Genomic DNA, 26469 nt, shown 5'->3' on the forward strand with positions numbered 1-26469 from the left:
TCACGGCCTTGGACTCAGAAAGCAGGGTCACTGCCCACTGCTACGAATAAGACTACAGAATAATTTTTGGATATAATATCAATAATATGACGATTTCTGTAAAAATAAGGCCATTTCTTGGATATAGTACTACTATATACTTGGATATAGTAATTATTGATCACGCCTATTATAGAGTCCTTGTATTAAGAGCAGTCATAAATTACGTCACAAAATGCTTATTCCTATTACGGCATCGATTGATTTGAAACAAAGACACGCGTAATACATGAAGAAGTACCAAAATCTCTATTCAATTCATATAGTAACACACATTTCACATTCATAAAGATTTTAATATAATTCCTATTAGTAAACACATTATAATAATTTTTTCATATTTTGCCTTAAAAATGTATGACGTAATAATTGGTTATTTAGGAGTGAAAATTTCAAAAGTTATATTCCTTGGCTTTCAAAAGTTGGGCTATCCAGTGGCGTGCACTGCATACATGCAGCTTATTAAGGTTTTTAGGTAGAATCCCACACTACGATACCGATTCATGACTAAGCAGCAGCGATGTACCTATGTGTATTTGATAGGTGTAATAGAACATTTTTTCACCTAAACATATTGTAAAACCCGTAGTGTTTTTCTTCGTTGTTTTATATTGTTGCTTTTTTGATGCATACCCATGTCAAAAACCCGTTGCACGCTCCTGGGGTTGCCAAATGCAAAAAAGATTTTTCAAAGCAGACTGGTAGTACTTCCAGAGTTAAAAAAAAGAAAACGAACTCAGCTTTACTATTAGACCAATTTATTTACTAAGAACCTTTTGCAGCATCACCAAAATTGTTTATTCAGCTTTATTTTGCGTAAAATATTGAATTGTAAATAATTAATGATGTAAACAAAGTCTAGTCATATAAAACAAACACAGTTGGAAATATATTTAAACAGCTGCCTGTGCTGAAGTAAAGAGGTGCATATTGTACATGAACGAAATTATTATTATTATTTCGTTACAATAATTACTTTATCTATATATCTATTTCTCATGTTTTAGATTCATGATCAACTCAACCAACATCTCTAAACTCCAAGAAATCGGCATTAAAAAACGTCTTTCGGCGTTAGTACAGAGTCGCATCTTAAAATTCTTCGGGCACGTCTCCCGGCGTGAGAGTGACTCCATAGGGCGTCTTGTCGTGCAGGGCAAGGTGGAGGGCACTAGAGGTCGAGGAAGGTCACCCATGCGATGGACCGATCAGATTAAGTCTGCTGTGGGTGGCCCTATGCACGAGTGCACCAGGCTTTCGGCCAGCCGAGAGAAGTGGCGGATGCTCGTGGGGCGTGTGACATCTGCCCTCAAAGACGCTTCATGATGACCACGACCACTCTGCCAAGAGTGTAACGACAAAGAAGAAGAAGAGATTCATGATAAGCTCTTAAATATCTTTTTATCGTTAAATTGCTTTTACTTGAGCAACTAATCAGGCGGTCTTTGGATATAATAATCATTGGTTAGCATATTAAATTCATGGTTAAACATAACAAACTACATAATTTCAATATTTTATATTTAAAAAAAATATTTTGTTTTGATATAATCTGTTTTAAGATAAATGATGTTTCGAAGAATTAAAATAAAATCAAAATGCAAATCCACAGAATCGGCAGAATTCAGATTGTTCTGACAAGTGGATCAAAGAGCATAATATTATGTCACTCTTTTTTTCTTTTTTATTATTGTACTACAAGTTAGCCCTTCACTGCAGTCTTACCTGGTGATGAAGCATAAGATGGTAAACAAAAAATACCAATAATTGTAACACAACATAATCTGGGTATATACCACTATAATTCTGTGTCTGGTACTAGCCATGTTATTGGTAGTCTGTGGTCATTTATTATGAGTCGGGGCGCCGCCATTTTGGGAGGATGACGAACGAGATTCTCTGAAGTGAGTGATTTCTCTAGATGCGTTTAGAAACTGTGATTCTTATAATTCTGAACTAAGATATTATGTATGTGAAAGTATTAGAATATTAGTGAAGTGATACGCAACTGTGAATACATAAATATACCTCATGCCTTTTATTTTGGTTAACCCTTTTGAGATGCTATTACATACTGTAATAACCCCCTCAGTCTAATACTCCGTTTCCGACTAGCCTTGTACAACATTCCAAGTGCTTGCGCATTGGAGTCATCAACGAAACGATGCAATAAAATGTTAGGAAGAAGTCTCCGTGATCATAAACTTAATAGACCCAGAAGTTACCCCGGTTCCGTAACCTACAAAGTGAACTTTAAACAAAGGTCGACACGAAATAGCCCAAGATATTTGAAGCTCCTAAAATAACACGTACGGTTAAGTATTATAGTAGGTATAGTATAGTATATGTAGGTATATTTAATAGGTAGATATGTTTTGTTTTACATTACAATGACATTTGTATCGTACTTATGTTTACTATCAGTATATATTTATATGTTGTATGTGTTTGAAACACATCTTCAAAACGCTACTCATGTACAAAATTCGATTGCTTGCCATATTCGATTTTAATGACGGCCGATTGGCGCAGTGGGCAGCGACCCTGCTTTCTGAGTCCAAGGCCGTGAGTTCGATTCCCACAACTGGAAAATGTTTGTGTGATGAACATGAATGTATTTCAGTGTAGTTTCAGTTACATACAAAAACTACCTAAGTTTTTTTACGTAACTGGCGTCACGGTCTTCTTTAGGGCTTTCTATTTGTGCATCTTTTCTAATCCATCGCTAGCTAAGATTAAGAAGACATATTGATCTAAGAAGATTTTGCGGGCTTCTTAGTTCGCCGTGCATTCGTTACTCTCGTAGCGTTAGTTTTAAGTTAACAGGGGTAATTATCAATATGACCTCTCAATAATATAAAAAATAACGTTTGTACAATTCATAAGTTTTTGGTATCCCAATATGGACTGGTTTTATTTGAGGCGTCTAGATGCATCGACGTAGAAGTCAACTCAAAGACGTATACTTACCGTAATACTCAGCATATTGAAGACACTAAGATCTGCTGAACTCACCGCAAATAGTCGGTTTGCGGGATGACAAAGCACAGCAAAACACCAAGAGTAGATAATGTTACTTGAGACAGACTAGAATTAATTTCACTTTGTACTAAAATAACACTGCTCGTGCATAATATTCAACTGGCATTATATAACAAATCCAATGAGGAAAAATGGCCCATATTCCCACTCCAACCAACGCCTAATGTTCTTTGAACCACAATAAATTATTAACAAATCATTGTAATGCGGTGATAGCCTAGTGGTCAGGACTTCGGCTACACTTTCGGGGGGCCGAATTCGAATGCCATGCCACGCACGCACGCACGCACGCACGCACCCACCTCAAACTTTTCTAATTTATGTGCGTTTTATGCAAAAATATAATGTCTTATTCAACTTCTACAAAACGGTTAGTGAGAGACAGCCTGTTGATGGTCGGACATACAGACAGACCTACAGAACCCCGAGTCTTATTGATAGGGGCCAATTTTACTCTCTGTTTATATAGATAAATCTATCCATACTTCCTCGCTAACTTTCACGTTTATAATATTAGTTAGGATATTCAAATAAGACTTGTTCTCGAATTAGGACGCAAAAAATATATTACGGGAAGGCTCCAGTTTCTTACTTTAATATTTACTTACTTGTTTCAGACTTCTGACAGACAAGGGCTTTGTGTTTATGTCTGTGGAAAATAATGTTCCCTTGAGAATAATTACACGCTTATTTAGGAATACAAATATTGACAAGGAATTAAATAAACAAAATTAAAAATTTCAGTAGCACCACCTTTTGGCATTTAACCTGAATATATATAATATTATATTTAAAAAAAATGTCTTTGTTGTTTATCGAAGCGGTGATGCACATAACAGTGTTTTAAGAAATTAAAATGTAACTTGCTTCAACGGTGAGGGAAAACATCGCGAGGAATTCTGCATGTCTGAGACTTCTCTATAACGTTGCCAGAAGCGTGTGAATCCCCATTTTTTTTTTTTAATTTATTAACTCATCACACATAATATACATCACAGGTCTTAGTTCAAAGGTGAAAGAATAAAGTCACAAGAATTTCTCTTGAATTTCTTGAAATGAATATTTGAATATATTCTTGTAAACTTGGCCTAATGGACTACGGCTTGAACCCTTTTCATCCTGTGAACTGGTTGGGGACTGATAATGGTGATACTAAGAAACTATGAATGGTAATTTAAATTGATTCAATTGTACAAAAAACTCAAATTTTAATGTTGAGTGAAACTTGGTTGTCCGATAATGAGTATTAGTATTTCAAATTTAGTGATATTCAAATAAACTTGATTTAACTAGATAATGCGTTAAATTAGAACTTTCAATGTAATAAATACCTTTTTTCTTTTGTTAGTGTCGTTTTTTCTACAGACTAAGGCGAAATATAAATTTCTTGAAAGATTTTTATCTTGTTACGCCAAAGAAGTTTAACTTCTAACGCGTGTACACACACACAGTTTTTTTAATACTAAAGTAAAGGAGGTACGATATAATATATTTGATTAGGAGGATGATTTCTATTTGATTAAGAGCTAGCTATCATACTTGTTTAGAGTTTGTTTGGTAGTAGACTGAATTCTAAATCCCTTCCTACTAAATTACAGATTACCCTACTTGTAGAAATCAAAAGAAGGTAGTCGTGCTTGTGAATTACGCACGACTGCCTTTACACTGACAGAGTTTCAGGTAGCTATTAAATGTAAATCAACATCGTCATCCGTCATTTTATTTACGTAAACGTCATAAACCCACTTATTGCAATCGGGGCTTAATATCCGGCGCGCTGATCGCAAATATGGCTGCTCAAATATAATAAAACATTCCATCTTCACCCACTCCCAATTTGATTGCAGGAGACGAGTTTTATTTGCGTTATAAATTGCCGATATTAGGTACTACTAGTTCTCATCGTTTTTTCGCCATTTACACGGAAATAATTACTTTAAAAATTAAGAAAAAAAAACTATTATTAATCCACCAATATATATATACTAATATATACAAAATTTAACTAAAATTAAATTTTGATTTAATTTGGGATATTTTATTGTCGTTGAGATCGCTATTTATAAGTGAACACCTACCTATTCTACCTAGGATATTTTATGGTCGTTATCCTTATTTATATATTAAACGTTAATTTAATTAAGTGTACGGAAATTTTATTGTCGTTATCGCTAGTTTTAAGTGAATATATATTCATGTATTAAACGTTAATTTAATTTAGTCTAGGGATATTTTATTGTAATTATCGCTGGTTATAAGCAATCAGATATTCATGTATTAAACGTTAATTTAATTTAGTCTAGGGATATTTTATTGTAATTATCGCTGGTTATAAGCAATCAGATATTCATGTATTAAACGTTAATTTAATTTAGTCTAGGGATATTTTATTGTAATTATCGCTGGTTATAAGCAATCAGATATTCATGTATTAAACGTTAATTAAATTTAGTCTAGGGATATTTTATTGTAATTATCGCTGGTTATAAGCATTCAGATATTCATGTATTAAACGTTAATTTAATTTAGTCTAGGGATATTTTATTGTAATTATCGCTGGTTATAAGCAATCAGATATTCATGTATTAAACGTTAATTTAATTTAGTCTAGGGATATTTTATTGTAATTATCGCTGGTTATAAGCAATCAGATATTCATGTATTAAACGTTAATTTAATTTAGTCTAGGGATATTTATTGTGGTTATGTCTAATTATGAGTATTCTTCCATGCAAAGAAAGCATTAATTATTACCTTCAGTAATTAATTTCATGGTAATTATTTAATCTATCTCAACCTCATATATTAGAAGTTTCAATCTAGATATCAGTTAATTAATCGTGTAAACTTTCGAGCAGTTTAGCGATCTCGACGCGAGTTCTCTTCTTCCTGCTAGTAATTAGGTACCTACCAGGAGATTGCATGATTAGCACCTATTTCTAACACGAATTCGAACCTGATAAGTGATGATGAAGCTGTTATAAGGTAGGTAGTAACTTGGAATGTACGAAAGCGAATATTGTAACGTTAGAGCTTTAGAATGTTAAATATTCGGGATTCCTAAACAAGTCAAATAAATCTCCTGAGGAATGTTTTTGATTGCCTATAGTGAAACATTTGTAGATACATCAAAATTTATTCGTACGTATTATTCATAAAAATATTCATCGGTCATCTTAGTACCCATAACACAATCTAAGCTTAATTTGGGGCTAGATGGCGAGGAGTGTGTATTGTCATAGTATATTTATTTTATTTGATTATTAATTAAATGATCACTTGCCTTAACAATGAGGGAAAACATCGTGAGTGAACCTGAAGGCCTGCGAGTTTTTCATAAAGTCGTGTGGAGTCCATCAATCCGCAGTTGGCCATTATGTTGGACTACGGCCTAAAACCTTATCATTCTGAGAGGAGACCAGTGACATGTAGTGGGACTGTAATCGGTTCATAATGAAGATAACAATTAAGTACCTAATGAAAAACTAGAAGCTCAGATCTCAAACATGTGTATGAAACATTACGTCTTAGTTATCGGTATATCCAACCTTCGATAATATTCTTTAGGGATTTAAGAAGCGCAGATGCTTAACTTTCCGGAGTTATGTGCAATAACAATATCAAGAATAAGAACAATATAGTGCTGAAATCGATGATGATGATAAAATAATGTACAAAATCGAACACGAAATGAGCAACCTAATCATCGCGTACGCAAATTGAAAATTACACTCGAGTCTCCGTCTGTAGTAGCTTGATAATTAATTTATCTCAAGAGTAATTTAACATACTTACGTTTGGGTCTTATTTGAATAATCATGACTCAGAAAGTTACAACTAGTTAAGGGTGGCAGGGGCAGAAGTATTTTTTAAAACATTAGTTTAAAACATTAGCTCCTACAAGTTGCGATTTGAAATCGATCGAAACCTTGACAACTTTCTCCTTGCAGAGTGTAATAGGGTGCCCTATCACCTTGGAATCCGTATACAAAATTTTGTGACTGTACTCTTTGCCGTTGAGGAGTTTACTCGCTGGGAGACAAGTTTTTGTGCAGCAGCCATGTAATTTTTTCACATTCTGGGTTACCATTATTGCTGTTAGCTTAAATTCCTGCTCTTAAAAGTAGTTTCTGCTCGTAAACGTATAAAGTATAAGATATATTGGAAACGTTGCGTTCGGAGTAAAAAAATGCTATACGAGTATAACCCACCTACGCCATGATGATCAGTTTCTGTCAACAAAGCAGTCTCATCAAGCGATGTCGAGTGGTTGGTATACGCAAATACACACGCAAGGGATAGCGTTAGGCCATTTCCATGACGGAATACGGGTCGATTCCACTGCTAATAGATGTTTTACATCACAGACATTTATTGGACTACTTTTATTTGTTAGTATTTAGTGCGCAAGTGAAGTAGTGCTCGCTTTGTTGTATTACCTAAAACACGCGGGCACGACTAGTAGATATTATATATATTCCTAGAAATTTTAAAGTACCTTCGTTACATAGGCTTCTTTTTATCGCGGGAAAGCAAAACCACAGGATGTATAGCAACGAAGTTGTGTGCGAAATAATAATTTTAACTTACATCATCGTTTTTCACTAGCTTGTTTAAAACTTTAATAAAAAGTGTTCCTACTCGTATAATAGCCCTAAAAAATATTATACTTTCGCATATATATATGCGAAAGTGTTTTACTGTGTTTTTTGGTTTGCCCAACTTTCACGCAGCGACGGACCAACGCATCCACGTGAATTTTCCATATGTAGATATACAGACTATAAACGAGGCTACTCGGTACTTAATTGCCGGAATTAAAAACATAGGAACCTAATACAACATAAAATATCACTCAAATAGGAACCCTTTATTTTCCCGGGATGAAAAGTGCTATGTCCGTCGCCGGGATGCGCGTTACCATTGTGCGAATTTCCATTAACATCGGTGCAGCAGTTGACCTGAATATGGGTAACACTAACAAACGAACGTAGGTCGTCGATTTTGTTATATTTTTAACCAATTTTTATTTACTCCATATTAAAAGTTCAATAAAATGCAGCCATGTGAAGTACCCTAGTGTGATCAAGTTAACAATGAAAATGCAGCCAAGGTCGAAAGCTGCCGTACTCTATTCTAGTTGAGAGTAGAGTAGGTGGTACTCCAGAAAATATGTTAGTTTCATTTTTTAATGTGCCTTTTTTAGGCTTAGATTTCAATGACACCTTTTTTATGGAAATAATAAAACCGTATAATAGACGCGAAAAAAAAAATATATATATACTACGACAATACACACATCGCCATCTAGCCCCAAAGTAAGCGTACTAAGAAAGCTGATGAATATAATACACATAAATACTTATAATATACAGATAAACACCCTGGCACTGAAAAACATTTATGTTCATCACACAAACAACTTTTTTTTCCAGTTGTGTGCATCGAACCCTTGGACATAGAAAGCAGGGTCGCTTCCCACTAGAAGTTCGTGCACGCCTCTCTGGAGGATTTGGCAGCTATCAGGCCATTGACGATGGGACCCGCCACTCTTTGGGGATTCTAAACCTTGGCGAGAGTGCGGTGAATAGGCAAGTGAATCCCGTGCTCTCACTTCTACGTCTACCGAGGGACACAGAGTTTTTAGTGGGTGCAAGTCCCACATAACTACTCCGTTTCCCTCAACGGAGTGGTATGCGTCAGGCATTTTCTCTGTATAAAAAAAAAGGGTCGCTGCCCACTGCGCCAACCGGCTATCTCAACAAAATAAATTAATTTTGCGACTACAATTTTGTAACCAAACTATCAATCAAAATACTTTATTGCACACAAGAAAATATAAATAAAAGGGAACAAAGGTACAAGTCAATTAAATTTGTGTAACAAAGGCGGCCTTATCACTTATAGTGATTTCTTCCAGGCAACCATTATGAGGAATTGGCTCACATATGAATCCTTATAGCGGTGCGCAAAACTCTAAGAATATACATACATATTAATAATTACAAAAACAGTACATATATAAAATGAAATAAAATACTATATGGTAAAATAAATAATACTAAAACTATCCCTATCCCTACTAATATTATAAATGTCAATGTAAGTATGTTTGTTACGCTTTCACGCAAAAACTACTCAACCGATCCTCATGAAACTTTGTACACATATTCTTGGAAGTGTTAGAAGTAATATAGGATACTTTTTATCCCGACATTAAGCTCGGTTCCTTTGGGAGAGGAGATGAAAGGGTTTGACGATTTTACACCATAACTCCGACAAATTATAACCGATTTAAATAATTATTTTTGTACTATAGAGGTACAAAATAATATGTGTTTAATTTTGCCAAAACTGTGTAGATCTGATGAATGTGGTTCGAGATACAGGACAGAACTCCTCAGCGGACAGCAGCAGACCCCTCATTTAAGGCTTAGGGATACTGAATACTTTATTTTTTTTTAGAAATACAACTAAATTGAATGCCACATCAAAAAACAAAATCAAACGCAGACAAAGTCGCGGGCAACAGCTAGTATATAATAATGTTAACGGTACAGAAAGTAAATGTGGAATATAATTATCATACAGTTTTAAATAATAATTCTTTAGAAGAGTCTTAAAAATACTGTGTGATTTAGCGTAACGAATGTCACGTGGAAGAAGATTGTAAAGTCAACATCTCCTTGAGAATGCTCCGGTGTCGGAGCGAAACGTTCCTAGAGTACATTGCCGAAGATCTGTTTGGTGTGGAGTATAAAGATTGATGGAATTATAAATTAAACTATACAGAGTTGCTTTTCGCGAAGTATAGCAAATTAAGCTTCATTTTCATAGCATGTTGGTTATAATAATAATATATCTAATTTTTATTAGTTTAGATTGCATATCCTAAGTATATAACCTTGAATCAAACAACGAAGAAGTTTTAGGAACCTAGATAAAGTTACTCATATTTACATAAGTTCAGCATCCAAGCTCGCCAGCTTTTATAAATGACGAAAGCATTCCATATTGTAATTACTTTTACATTATATCCAGGCGAATGGGTACGTATTTTAATTTATTACAAAATTCTTTACACATTATACAAACAATGCATTTCAACTTCATTAGTGACGAATGTATTTCAATTTATTTCTGCAGTGAAATTTCTTATCTGTCGGAACCAACCATTTGGCTTAAATATGTTCAATGACGTAATACGATAATAGCCTAGTGGTTAGGATTTCATCTTTGATTTTTCGGAGTTATGTGCGTTTTATGCAATTGAATATCACTTGCTTAATCATTGACGGAAGACATTATGATGGATCACTCAGAGAGGTCACCATTATGTTTTCAAAGGCCTGTGAAGTCTACCAATCTAATCTTGGCCAGCGTGGTTGCCTGCGCCCTATACTATTATATACCGCCGGGTATTATGATAATAATGATAAGTGAAACTATCAAATGGCAACTTCAATCGCCCAAATCGGTTGTTTAAAATAAAGGCTTTTAATTTATTTAAAAGTTTTGTTACAGATTTTAATGACTAATTTAAAAAATATAGGACTTCCAAACCAGATTTCACTCCCTTAGCGAGACTATTTCAGTCTGAATAATAACATCCTCTATAGAACCAACTCGATAAATATATTTATAATATATATGTTGCGATCTAGTGTTTCTCATGAGGTAATTTAACCCCTATTTCAACTTAATAGGGGGTAGATTTTAGAAATACTATTTCTTAGTCGATACAAAAATAAAATAGAACCTACCTCAAAATTGTAACTTTGACTCTCATAGTGTTTCAACCGATATTTCACCCCGATAGAGTTCTACTTGAACACGTATAAAAATAGAATTCTATACACAAAATATATATATCTTTAAAATATAAAAATAAACATTTTGTATAAAGTCCTTTCTTCGAATAATAGGCATTTCCAATGTCATAGTTTAAGGCATAGGTCCATCTTATAAAATTTATAATCCCCTATTGACCCCTAAAGCGGTCCTTAACGAATCCCTTCTCGGCCAATTCGCTTTATTGATCTTGAATTGATCGAAGATTGAGTAACGAGGGGACTACAGTAAAAAATAAATATAAAACTGAATGTCAACTGAACACAGGCATAGGTTTTGAGTAAAAAATGTTGGTCAATTTCCGAAAGCACCGAGTACTCGATATCGGAACCCCAATCACGCTTTTCCTTAATTTCCTAAAAGCTTTTTCTAAAAGCCTGTATGACAAACTTGAAGCGAGCAAAGAACCCAAATGGCCTTCAATCAATGTTTTTCCGAATTCAAGTGCTTACTTATATAAAGGGTCTCATATACAATCCGTCGCATCGCTTCACAACTTCTTCCGCAGCAATGAAATCTGTCGGTGCTATCCATCGCTATGACAAGTGCTATAGTAATTTTATAAAGTAAATAAAAAAAAAAAAAAATTTAAACTTTTGATAACTTGATTGAAATTGATTAGCATTTTAACAAATGTGCTGATAATTCTTATTTAATTATTAAATAGTTTTCAAGCCAATGCTCAGACATTACGCCGGTGGGTATTTTGATATTAATACGAGTGCATTTCGATACTATGCAGGCTTTCATCATCATCATCATATTAACCGATAGACGTCCACTGCTGGACATGGGTCTTTTGAAGGAAGTTCCAAAATCCACGGTTTTGTGCCGCTATAGTTCAGCGGCTCCCCGCGACGCGCTTTATGTCGTATGTCCACTTCGTTGAAGGTCGACCGACGTTACGCTTACCAGCGCGGGGCCGCCATTCCAGAACCTTGGGACCCCAACGTCCATCCGTTCTCCGAGCTATGTGCTCCGTCCCTTCAGCTATTGCCACTTCAGCTTTGCGATTCGTTAAGCTATGTGAGTAACTCTGGTTCTTCTACGGATCTCCTTATTTCTGAGATACTCCGAGCATAGCTCTCTCTATCGCCCGCTGCGTGACTCTGAGCCTTCTTATGAGGCCCATAGTCAGCGACCATGTGCAAGAAGCATAGGTCATCACTGGCAACACGCAGGCACGCTTTATGAGACTCAAAACGATGCAGATATACCTCACGGATCACGGCGTCCTAGTCGTTATTATTAGTTAGTATCGGGATCTGGATTTACAGAAACCTCGTGCAAAAAGAATGCTCCAGTCAGTAGTTACTTAATGTTTAACACATCTATGTACCAAAAGAAATATATAATCCGCCATTTTCTGCCATCAATATGTGAAACATACGCCATTTTTTACGAACCATCCCGGCTTTTACACCTTTCAAACAAAAAAAAAAACAATATCAAAATCGGTTCATCCGTTCGTTTTTGCGTCGGGAGTTAAAAACAATAAGTACCCGACATATTGTGACATTTTGCAGGGCCACTCATTCGTTTTAAAACATATGCGGTTAAATTTGTATTAGTTCGCAAAACAATGTCCACAGACGAATCTCATTAACATGTCAGGTGAATATTAACTTTGATGCAATTCCACCATTTTAGTTTTAAGCCAACCACAATGTTTGCTTTGAGTTTAGCACGAGAAATTACCATGACAACTTTAATAAATTCGAAACAGACATTTCTTTATAATTAAATTTGTGGATTCGTACCGCGTTATATTAATATTAACCTTTGTCCTATATCGTTTTGGTATGTGTTCATATTTTAAGAATTTAACCGCCAAAAGGAGAATGACGCCTAGATTTAATAAATAGGAGAATAATTAGGAGGATGAATAAAATAATTACTTCGCTAAGAAAAACACCTGGCTATTTATTGCCACTAAAAATCTAAATTTCTAATTTTATTACTAATATAGCAAAAAAAAACCGAGATTATAAGCCTTTTTTGTTCTGTGGATAGTGAGCACACTAAAATAAAGGATTTCGACTTCTGCGATTTTTGTAAGACACACATACACACGCGTAGGCAAACGCGCGCACATACACACACCCATTTTTCGAAAATGGCACGATGATCAACAAGAGGTTATCCTCGTTGCAAAAATAATCTATACCAATATTATTCATACCAAGGGGAGCCTGTTTGTTTGTATATATTCGGCTCAACCATTGTATCTACATTGATGAAATTTAGCACATATACATAGCGTGCATCCTGGAGATGGACAAAGGTTATTTTTGTCTTGGAAAAGCATCCGGGACATCCGCGGAATAAAAAAGATATCCTTTGTTACGTGTGCAACTTTTTCACAGCGAAATCTATTTGGGTGAAATCTTTTCTCTCGGCCTATTTCTATGAGAGATGAACTAACAGAATTGTCTTGTGGCATTTTAGTCCTGCTGAGCATAAAAATACGACTTCCTATCCCGGGTAAACTTACAGTTCCGGTATGAATAAGAAAAAACCGAAACAAACGCGGACGAAGTCGCGCGCAACTGCTACGGGCTTTTACTACGATCGATAACAATTTTATCATTTTTAAAAAATGGTTAATCCACATGACATTAAAACATTTTTATTACAGCGGTTTATAAAAAATTTAATCTGCGTAATGTGTTGCGTAAGCCATTACTGGTGAAATTACATTGTAAAACATAAAACTGCTCTTTTTAATCTGCTTTTGCTGGTAAAATAGATTAGGTGAGGGAGTAAAAATATATTGTGGGCTGTTGAGATTTACAGACTTCTAATTGGGGTAGGGTATCTAAATCATAGATGTCATTTAAAGTTAACTTGTTATCTATAGATATGTCGACACTTGAAGAAAAACTTTATACCCCTTTTTAATAAAAATACGCGGACAGAGGAGTGTGCAATTTCCCATACTTATAGTTTATATGGAGAAAAAGAGAAGAATGCATTTTTTGTTATTATGCACAAAAATGCATCAAATCAATAACTCAAAGAAACATTACACAAACTACCACGTATTTGATACACTCGCATATATAATAGGTATACATATATATATAATTACTATTTTTCAGTAGTAACGTAAGACAAGATATAATAACAAAGGAGTCTTGGCGAAATCTGTGATTATAGAAATATATAATCTTTGACATAACCTTAATAATATATATAATGACTATTTGTCAGTAGTAACGTAAGACAAGATATAATAATAAAGGAGTCTTGGCGAAATCTGTGATTAAAGAAATATATAATCTTTGACATAACCTTAATAATGTTCACTAGTTTTATCTTCTTCTTATCAAGTAGCTTGAAAAAGGCACGAACTAGAGTGGTTAGTGAAGAAAAAAAAATGTGTATTTCATAACTTCGTCCAGCAATAGAAGTTGTTAGTGAAATGAACTAGGCACGCATGATTTTAACAATCATTTTAAAATGAAATTCAAATTTTCACTAACTCGAAACATTTTAAGTGTTTACTTATGACCCAGTTAAAGTTAAAAGAACGACACGCGTGAAGTACCTACGATTCGCGACGCTTTAAATTACATTAGTGACAGGATTCACTTGATTTTAATTTTCATGTGATGTGAGGGCTGTATCTGATTTTTTTCATTAAAAACTACGGCAGTTGTTTACTCAGAAACTATCAGCGTATCGGTTATACCTCTAAAGCCTGTGGAGTAATATTTTGATTTTCATTTACACATTGCATAGTAGCAATACCTACGTAACGTATATAACAAATAAGTTGTACTATAGGTTTCCAATACACTTTTTAAATTCATTTTATTTCATAGTTTATACATGGACCAGAGAATAACATAGGTACACAAATCGATCCACGCAGACAACTAGTAGGTATATAATATTAAGGCTGATAATAACGACGAATTATATAAAGAGTCATGAAATCCAAGAAATCGTAAGTAGCTACAACTCTACGGTATTAATTAATAGAGTGCGTTAATTATAACTCCAGTCTCCGGCGGGATAATAGGTTATTAAAATGGGATGCCTATTTGTGTTTATCCAATTTTAATACCACGCATAATTTAATTACTTTATTGTTTTTCATCTGGAAATTTGTTTAAACGTATAAGTACCGTATAAGTACTTAATTTATTGATACACTTCGGCTTATCATAGTCTTCATACAGAATGTTCTGTTTGTTTCTTTGCAGAAATTATTTTTAAGTTAAGTTTTTATGTATTGGTTGTAAATTAAAAGCTCAGAGTAATCTTAACGCTAAATTGCGAGAGCATGCTCGTTTTCCATTTAAAAGTATAAATAAATATCACCCGTACCTAAATAAAATAAAGTTACTACAAACGAATGCACAAATACGAAAATTTATCAATTCACATTTTAGAAATTTCACATGTTTAATCAATATTTAATTTGGATTTGAAAAGTGCTGAAGAATTATTCATTAGAAGATATTAGCGCTCAGGTGGTAGAGCTATGAGTTTTTAAAACAGAGCCATCTAGCGAAACGAGGATAAACTTTTTCACGATCCAGCCACTTCCGAAGTTTCAACCACAGCCCAACACAGTAGTAAAATAAAATGCAGAAAGATGGCGCATCCTACGTTAATATAACCGTCGGTCCTAGCTATCAGGTGAAGTAAAACAGCTGGTTATAAATAACAGCAGTTTTAGTTAGCACCAACTTCCATGGGTGCAGCTTGCGGACGCCCAGTGCCAGCATTAATGACATAGGTATTTTATAAGCTTTTAAATACAGATACAAAATTGCGGCCAGAGAGAATGCGAGTTCAAGCCTAGGCGGTAGGCACTATTTAAATATTATGTTATACATCTATGTTCATACATCTAGGTTTCCATTATTATAAGGATATGATGATAACTACATTCGTTAAAAATAAATCTAGGAAGATTCCTATCTCGCGGTGGTCTAAGAGCCTACAACAAACTTAACCGGGTCTTTTAGTTGTTTTTTTTTTCATTACTACCTTACAGTAAATAAATATTAAGTCACGAAGTTAGAGCAGATTCGTTTCATTATCAACATATATATATATGCCTTTAACAGTCCGCTAGACTAAAGGCATCTTCCGACTGGAAGATTTGCCCATCGCCAGACGGGATGGTGATCGCAGTACACGGTACTAGTAGCACAGATAACGCTGTCCGTTCTCCGTTAAATTCCCATAGTTGCCACATACGACACCCGCGGGAAGAGAAGGTGGTGGTGATAACTGTATTCTGATCTGCCGCCACCACACGGCCTGGAGTCAACTATTTACTGTTGTGTATTCCTGAACCATGTATAGCGGTTGCACCATGTTTGGTGAACATGGCGCTATCAACATATGCCAAGAAGAAATCTGCGGCAGAATGGGACAAATTAGAAGGTCTAAGGCACTCCAAGAAATTCTTGGGCGCAACTGGAGCTTGTTTTCCAAACAAGATTAACAGACTGAGTAGGAGACAGGCAAGATACGCCATAGGGGCTATAGCAGGACACTTGACACAGGGTCCATGCTCAAAATGGGCATAATTGATGACCCTACATGAAGGGCCTGCAACGAGGACGTCGAGTCCATGGAGCATTTGCTTTGTGAATGCGACGGATTGGCTAGAAAGCGGTTGGACCTCTTGGGAGTGGCCTATCCACAACCAGAGGATTACTGTGCCTCCAACCTAAAAGCTTCAATCAAACTCTTAGAGTGGATATTTGAAGCTATTTAGGGTGAGGGGATACAAGGACGGGGCGAGCACAAAAGATCCTGGAGGGTCGAAGTGCATCCGCTGAAGCGGGCCTCATTACAAGATAGTTAGATAGATGTTGGGTATTAAAACCACGAGATCTAGATACTGAACTGATTTATTGTTCACTTATACCAACACACCCACATGGTGCAGTCATTACAAATCTAACTACATATTTCATACACATCAAATACCTACACATAAATAAGATTTAATTATTTATATTCAAATTCAAATAGGACGATTTATGAGAGAGGTTATGTTTGTTCTCCAATTGTATTATATGGATAGATATTATCCATATAATATAATTGGAGTGTCTGTTCTTAGAAATGGCCGTTTTTTACTACATGTACATGAATATATACGGCGCATACTTACACCAAAAGATTTTTGTCTGTGTGTTTTTCTGTTTGTTCCCGCTAATCTCTGAAGTGGCTGGACGATTTATGAAAGAGGTTATGAGTCGTATATGTTATCTATCCATATAATAAAATTGGAGTGTCTGTTTGTAATATTGAAATGACCGTTTTTTTTACTACATGTGCATGAATATATACGGTACATACATAAAAATATTTTTTTTCAATATTTGCCTGTTTGTTCCGGCTAATCTCTGAAATGGCTGGACCGATTTTGACGAGACTTTTATTGGAAAGTAGCTGATATAATAAGGAGTAACTTAGGCTACGTTTATTTAGAAAAGTTCTTTTATATAATCGTGTGATTAAAAAACTTAGTACACCTAAACAAAACTTAATTGGAGAATATACAACTTAAAACCTGATATGAAACCAAAAAAACAAACGCGGACGAAGTCGTGGGCAACAGCTAGTCCTTTATATTATAACAGGATATTCATCAGCTTACGTTCGAAATAAACTTTGAATTCAGAGAGCCTTTCAGCTAAAGTAGTTTATAAGCTTTATTTAATATTTTTTCTTTATTAAATATTTTTTTTCTTCTAACTAATGACGGTTTCAGAGTCTTAAGTGATGATGTCTTAGGTCCTAATCTAAGGTCGTTCGACACAATAACAATTACCGTGGATAATGTCACAGTAATTACAATCAATTGGGAGCTAGCAGAGTGGCTTTAAATTGGTCACGTTCAGAAATACACGCACGACTTACCTTTGTTTACGAACGTATAGTATAAGTATATTATTTTTTTATAGTAAAATTTGACGGACTAAGCTGATGGTTCACCTGACGGTGACGGATGACGGTGAGTAGAAAAGCATCGCTTATAAACAGATCTAAACCCAAGAACATGCAAAGAACGTCCTACATAGAGCCGCATCTGTGTCCATCAAGCTGAGGCGTAGGTATTAAGACGCATGTACACCGGAAACCTCGCCATACATACGTCAGGGCTAGCACTGGCAGGATAAAAAAATTATATCCCCTGAAAAGGGGATATAATTAACGTGTCCACCGGCTAAAGCACGGGAACAGGTAATAGGAGAAGTTTACTCCCGTTTTTTCATCTATCATCTGTTCTTTTTTAAATTCTTAACGGCGGTGCACGGCGCACTGATCGATCGACTAGCACTATATCAGGTCTATTAGCTGTAATATACCTGTCAGTGATAATCGTTCGATCCCAGTAGAGCAATGCACTGCTATTTTCAACTCCCGTTTATTATTACACATATATTAGGTGGATAATAGTTCCACTTGTGTGCCAAGGCTTTGAGATTTGTTAAAGCTGTGGGAGAAGATAATTTTTTTATACTTTGCCCGGGGATATAATTGTCCCCTGCCCATGCTAGACTTGTTGGAATACTGTTTGGCCGCAGAAATAAACATAGCGGTAGCAGTTCCCCGGACGAGCTTTATCATAGTGCATTTACTAGTCAAGCCCTTTTCTTTGATACCCATACTGAGCTAGTTGTGAAAAAATATGACACACAGCCAGCCAGACAGACACACACACACATACACACACTGAAGATGATGATGATGAAGAGTAGGGTCTCCTCTTCTCTGTAGGTTCGCAGATTTATATGGCACCAAGGTACACCGAACAGAACCCTCCGTGTGCAAGTCCAACTTAGCCAGTTTTTTTTAATAAACTATAATTTTGTTATATATTTCTTCCATATAATAATACAAAACACAATCTGTTGCCACGATTTCGCCGTAACTACCGTGATAGGAAAATAATGCCACGGCGTGACTTTAGAACCAAGTTTTTAACTAGTTAACGATCTCCGACGACCCTTCCCCAGGTGGTGGAGCGCTGTGGTTTTAAGCTGGAGGCCCCGGATTCAATTTGGGAAATTATAATTACTGAATTTTCTATGGTCTAGACAGAAAAGGAGGCTTCGGCCGTGACTAGTTACCACCCTACTGACAAAGACGTGCGGCTAAGCGATTTAACATTCCAGAACGATGACTCGTAAAAACCGATTAGGGGAATAGCTCAAATATAACTGCAATACTCCCTACAGCTTAGCCGCTTTCATCTTATACTGCATCATCACTTACCACCAGGTGAGATTGCACTCAAGAATAACGAGTAGTGACAAAAAGAATACGTTGTTCGCCATGCCCGTCGGTCCCTCTCCGGCTTCAGAGACATATAATTACCTACTAGAAAGCTGGCGAGGAAAAACGAAGTTATTGATCGAAACCTCATGTAGTTTTTTAGAGTCAAAATTCATTGCTTAAAACGCACTTGTTCATCCCGAAAGGGAGGCCGAAATCTTAATCACTAGCCCATTGCCGTGTAGCCGTTTCCACATAACCAAACTAGATGGCGCCACAAAAATCCTGCATCGCGCTAACGAAGTGTTATCTAAATTTACCATATATACAACTTCTAAAGATTAATGATCGGACTTCGGTCCCCGAGCACGATCACCCGCTGGGAGGAAAATGTTCCTATTGTTACGGTTAACCAAATCACCTAAGAGGCTAAGACCCGTACAGCCGCTGAATCCCTAACAAAATCTTTGCCATTATAACTTCATATGGATTAAGAACAGTTTAAAAACAAATAAATAACATAACTTCGCAATATATGACCATTTAACACAACTGATTACTTGTTTATCATTGTATCTAAACATATTCTCGTTTCCGTTAATTGCTCTAGTCCACAAAATGATAACGTTCGGTTATTTTCCATCGTTATAAAAATATCGGTCGAGTGTACATATCGGAACGAAGATGTTGAAAATGCTATAATCTGTCAATACGTTATATCGCATTGTAAACTGATGTAATCCACAGATATTATAATACAGAAATAAGATATATTTTCGAGAATGTGCTTACTTGATCTTAGTTCTCCCCAGATCATTTGACCACAGACCTGTGAGACATCTGTACTTTTACGTTGTTAATATACTATGTTCATATAGCCACTGATCTAAATACTAAAACTAAATACTAAATATACTAAGACAATCCGCACATTGCCATCTAGCCCCAAAGTAAGCGTAGCTTGTGTTATGGACACTTAAGATTTAAGACTTATATTTTAATGAATAATATACTATACAGATAAACATGAATGTTTTTCAGTGTCTGGGTTTTTATCTGTATATTATAAGATGTAACTGCTGCCAAACGCTGCAGTGCCTGGATGCTTATATTATTGATCATCCATCATCCTCATATAAACGCATTACTGGCCGACTACAGAGCAGAGGTCTCCTCCAACAATAAGAAGGGTTTGAACCGTTGTCCACCACGCCGTGCGGTTTAGAAAAGTTAAGAGGTGCGTGCTGTGATTCGAACTCGGCCCCCCGAAAGTAGCCGAAGTCCTAACCTAGGCTATCCCAGCTTTCTATTGATCATTACACTCTCGTAATACTGCGGCCACTTGGTTAAGGCAAATCATTTTACGTCACATTTCACGACATCAACGGCGTAGCGGTGAGCGACTTTGTTTTAACTGTGAGGACCCTAGTTCGATCCTGGGAAAGGGCATTCTGAATTTTAAAATTTCTGAATTTTATCTGGTCAGTGGGGGTACGGCTGGGGCTAGAAGCCCCCTATGGATCTTAGCGTTCCGTTAGGAATTGGAACCATAGGGATATGGGTTTAATGTAACTCACATACCTCTTACAGGTTAGCCCGCTACCATCTAAGACTGCATCATCACTTACCTTAATCTGTAAACCACTTCCTGAGAAAAACAGAGACATCATCAAGCCCATACAATTATTGTTGTTTGTTAGAGAAATAAGTAAACACATCACTTCTATTGCACAATGGATGCTATTGTGTGGAGACGATATTAGTTTTATCTGGCGTGGGATAACGGTTATTTCATAATGAACCCATTTACTAACAATGCTACTGTGATGCGAGTAAATACAGCGATTCAAACATAACGACATAACAATTTATACTGTATTAAATTATACTGTAATTGATTTATTTTAATTTGGAACAAGCATCCTGGTTTAACTGCCTCGTTGGTCTAGTTGTTAGCATGTTTAACTTCGGACGCCGAGGGCCTGGGTTCGAATCCCGGGTAGATGTAGTGTCTTTCTTAGTAACAAATTGGCGGTGTCCACCAACCCGCACTGAAGCAGCGTGGAGGGTTGATGCTCTCAAACCGTCCCACCTATGAGAAAGGAGGCCGGTACTCAGCAGTGGGACTTTAGTAGACTAAAGATGAACCCGTTGTTCAAATAAAGCGGATTAGCTCTTTAGATAAAATAGATACTTGCAAAAATTCAATCTAAAATCCAAATACAAAGCGGACTAACATGCTAAACCTTAGTAAAAATCCAGATCCGTAGTCTCAACCATTTAAAAAAAAAACTATAATTGCTTCATGTACCGCGTCGTGAAGGAGTTTATAAGGGACTTCTACAGACTGAAAACCCCAAAAAAAACTCGATGCCTGGTGACTGGGTCACCGAAAAGTTTTTGCACAAACCCATCCCAGAGACTCTGGGATTTCAGCGGTTTCTACTAGTCTCAGTTAAATGCCAGACAATTCAAGACAGGAATACAGGTTGTGACCAGCTTGAGGACTTTAATTCGTTGGGCAACCGATTCCCCGTATACTTAGCCTTTCTCAAAAGGGCCGAAGCCTGTCTTTGATAGGGCTTGGAAACCGGTAAAGATTGCGATTAGGGGCGGTTAGAGATAGTTTCATCCAGAAGAGTGATCCGTACAAGGCCAGCGATCCCACTACCTTTGTGTAAAGGGTGTAAACGCATCTGGTATGAGATCCGCCTGCGTTTGAAAGAGGCTTTTAAATTTCCATCGACTTCAGAGATATTTTAGTAGATCCAAAACCTATACCTTTTTGTACTGCACGGTCAGGACAGGAGACATTCTTCTCCCAGGGGAAATTATAAAATGTGATCATCTCCTACATTTTTATCATTTCAAGCCAATGCTAAAATGCCAATGAAATGATAAAAATATGGGAATAAAGTGTGTGTTTCATGTATATTATTTTCACAAGTGCGCCAATGCGCACTAGTGAAAATAATATACGTGAAATAATGAACGGTTGTAGCTTCTCCTATTCGTTATTGCCGTGCATTGCCAGGTGGGCACGTTAATTTTATCCCTTGTCAGAAGATATAATAAGGGGATATAATATTTGTTTGGTGCCTTATATGCTAAGCGCTAGTCGTGTTATGGGCAAAAATCACTTTTTATGAGATTTAATCAATTTTATTGCCGTGCTTTGCCAGGTGAGCACGTTGATTTTATCCTTTTTCAGGGGATCTAGTCGGGGGATATAATATCTGTATGATGTATCTGTAGGAGCAAGCCGTGTTATTAGGGCTAAAATTACTTAAACGGACATTTTAATAAATTGTATTGCCGTGCTTTGCCCGGTGGGCACGTTAATTTTATCCCTTGTCATTGGATATAATCGTGGGGTATAATATTTGTATGATGCCTTACATGCTAGGCGCTAGCTGTGGTATGGGCAAAAATCACTCAAACGGAGATTTAATAAATTATAAATATTTCACGTCTGCCAAGTTGTGAAACCGGTCGTTATTTTTATTTATTCTTATCGCAAAAATGGTATGTAGAGCGCTAACAGGAATCCAATTAGGTAATATACAGCCTACATACGATTATATGGAATTGGTTTTATTGCACGGAACAAAAATAAAATGCATGTAAGAATTGTTGCCATTCTTGTTTAAAATATATGAATTGTTCCATTTGACAGCCGATTGTCTTCCCAGAAAGCAGTGCTTTCTGAGTCCAAGGCTGTGAGTTCAATTCCCACAACTGGAAAATGTTTGTGTGATGAACATGAATCTTTTTTAGTGTCTGGGTGTTTATCTGTATTTTATAAGTATTTATGTACATTAATCATAAAAATATTCATCAGTCATCTAAGTAGGTACCCAAAACACAAGCTGCGCTTACTTTGGATCTTGATGGCGATTTGTGTATTGTCGTTAGTATATTTATTTATTTTATTTATTCTTGAATAGATTTCATACGATTTGCCTGGCGCTGAATAGTAAAGATTACTTCTTCTGAGGCTTTCATTTTTTCACTCATACCAATCTGTCGTAAGTCGTGCTGACAAGACGTCGATCACTAACGTCACTTGACGTCGTCAACTAAGTCCGATTTAGTTTTTGCCATATGTTTTCGGAACCCTAATAAGTTAGGTTTATTCTTTTGTAGATTGACGAAATAGGTAGGTAAGTACATTGTACGCGTTGCAGTTACTTTAACCGGTAAGTAAAGTTCGTTGAAGGATATGACTTTTCATGAGTCACTTGTTAGGTAACGAAATATACATATATACATACCTACCAGCACGGCTAGTAGGTATTCGACGGAGACAAAAACTGTATCCCTCAATTGTATCCACTGGTCAGGTTTGAAATTTACTCGCTCGGCAACAAGTAAAAGGAGAAATTTACCCCCGTTTTGTATTCCACGTACCTATATTATTTGCATATCTTTGCTGCACCTGCTGTGCTCCGAGAGTGGATATAACTGTGGTAGAAGATAAAAACCGTATCCTTTCCCAGGGGAGAAAATGTCTCTTGCTCATGCTAAAGTACTAGTACAGCTTTTTGTGACAGAGCTCGTCCGGGGTAGTACCTACTATCGCTAAGCTTATTCTCTCCGAGCATTGGCGCACGCGTGGAAATAATGTCCAAATAAGTTTTACCCCCGTTTGTCTTGTTAAAGTATACTTTGTCAAGTGGACATTGTAGCCCTCGTCAGGGGATATAATCGTGGATATTAATTTTATCTTCTGCCTACGCTAGCGGTGTCGCAGCACTGTTCGGGATATGAATCTATGATTACTTACCAAAAAAATGTATGAACTACCTACAAAAAATACGCTCATTAAAAAAATTGTACTACGACTATTTTTATCTCCTGCGCATTCTAGCGGTGACACATTACTGTACAAAATTAATTATTTACCAAAAAAAATGTATTGAAATTATAATATTGAAATATATTTTAAATTTACCTACAAAAAAATTCGCTCCTTAAAAAAAAACAATTTACAATAGTTTTTCTCTCATAATCTTCTGAGAGATGAAAGCGGTGCGGTCTGCTTTCAAACAAGACGGGTCAATGATGATGAAATACAAACTTTGGAAACCGTTTTTTTTTCAAACTAGATGCCTGATTTGGATCTATACCCGTGAACTCGTGTAGCGGCGAACTTCCTGCTTCACACGCCACCTATTTGTTGATGTTGCTCAACGGTGCGATACGGTTCACTGTGGTTATTGAAATACTCTGAAGGTTATAAAGAAATATAAACGGATTCAATTGTTTGCTTACAATCAACAATTGCATAAATGCTTCTAAGTATACCCTTTAACTAGAACGTCTTCTATTTACGTTACCTAGGCGAGATTATAATGTACGACTGGGTATTCTGGAATCAGCGATAACCCAATGGGTATTTTGATTTCACTGCCGGGGGGGCAGTTCGAATCCTAGTATCCTAGTTTTGTGCCTATAAAATATCACCTGCTTCAACGGTGTAGGAAAACATCGTGAGAAGTTCTCCATAATGTCCTTAAACGTGTGTGAAATCCACCAATCCGTACTTGGCCAGCGTGGTGGACAAAGCCCTTAACCCCTTCTCATTGTGGGAGGAGACCTGTGCCTTGTAGTAGGCCGGCAATGGGTTGATGCGATTATGATAATGATAATGAGGTATTCTGGAACTGTGTCCGCGTTGATTACATTATTTATCACATGGAAACCATTTATTATCGAGGGCTGAAAAAATACCTTCTGTGGGATTTTCAAATTGTAACAATTGAAGGGCCAGGACAATACTAAGCAGGGCATACAAGGCATACGTTCTGCAAAGTGCCGCCCTGTATCCATTACCCTGAGCCAACAACGCCCTTTAGACCGAAAAACAGCATTGCAACAATGCTGCTTAGCGGCAGAAATAAGCATGGCGTTAGAATTACCCCGGACCGGCTCTGTCACAAAAAGCTGTACTACGACTAGAAATGAAAATTGCGAACCCATTATTGCCAAATACCGCAATCCGTCATGAATTTATAGTATTCATATGGGGCTTCGAACCCGGGAACTTATTTTTATAAAGATTCTCTCAGTAAACTAGTAAACTATCATCATCATCGTTATAAATAAAGCGACATAAACACGAAGCTCAACCTTGACATAAAAGGCCTGTATCATATCAATAGCGTCATCATTTCTCTACTGTACTATCCCACGCTTTCAAGTTTGTCGCCTCGTCTTTATATTATCTTTAGCTGAAGTGTGAACACGAGCTATCAAGCGTTTTCTTAAAATCTTGCTCATCTTTTTATGCAAGATTGTTTAAGTTAAGATTGGGAAAATTCGCTGGTTGCTGGAGCGTTTGTCACGCAAGTATATTTGTTCGAAACAGTTTAGTGAGTATGTAAATTTCCAAATGTTTTGTTTTGTTGGAAAACAGAACAATTTGTTGAGTAGGAACCTTAGCTATATGTGAAACCGATCCTAAAGTTGTATTCGTTGCGCGCCAAAACATTAATTCCCGACGCAAAAATATTTTATTGCCGAATGTCCGCAACACAACGTTTGCGAAGCGAAGGCACCTAGGATCACACCATCGTTTATAAAACCAGTCTGACGCTTTCCGGCATTATGTTGATATATTTAATGGGCCTCTCACCATACAGTGATTGGTAATTAAAGATTGAATATAGGTTGTTTGGTCATTGGGTGAGGTCAATACTCAATATTAGTCATAGCATCAACTCTGTCTAACAACTTGTAAATTGTCATACCACTTTTTGTAGATTAACTAGAGGATATTAATAAATTTCAGAAAATGTTACAGATTTTACCATAAAGATATGATTATTCATTTGATAAAGTTGGCATTTAACAGTTTTTCATTTAAAGTTTGTTGGTCCCTTTTAAAATTCATAAGCATCCAGTAAAGATCTTCTCTGTCGGAGAATGGAAATTCTCAAAAGACAACACCATATCAACACGGACAACAGAATCAGTAACAAACAATAACTTAATAGTTATCATAATACTTTTAACCATTAATAGTAGTTAAAGCAGATTACTCAGTATAGTTTTTCTTGTAAATCCTAACATTGAACTAGTTTTAAACTCAAAGAAGTATTTAATCCGCCTACAAATTTTGCTTTAAACAGTCCATAGATTTTTTCATGCTGCACAAAAAAGAAAATGAGAAAAATATTGAAGTCACTGTGTATGATTCAACTTTAAATTTTAGTAAAAACCTATTCCGACTACAGTTTTACTAAGTTATGTGCTAGAAGTCACTATCAACATTATAAT

At 36.2% G+C, this 26469-nt stretch overlaps 1 protein-coding gene across 2 annotated transcripts in view; it reads right to left on the minus strand.

The window, feature by feature from the left end:
- Positions 1-26469, minus strand: part of LOC120632989 (probable beta-hexosaminidase fdl) — a 111872-nt gene that overhangs the window by 83471 nt on the left and 1932 nt on the right. The gene's annotated exons all lie outside the window — the stretch shown is intronic.

This window comes from Pararge aegeria, chromosome 21 (assembly GCF_905163445.1).
Source record: "Pararge aegeria chromosome 21, ilParAegt1.1, whole genome shotgun sequence".
Lineage (NCBI taxonomy): Eukaryota > Metazoa > Arthropoda > Insecta > Lepidoptera > Nymphalidae > Pararge > Pararge aegeria.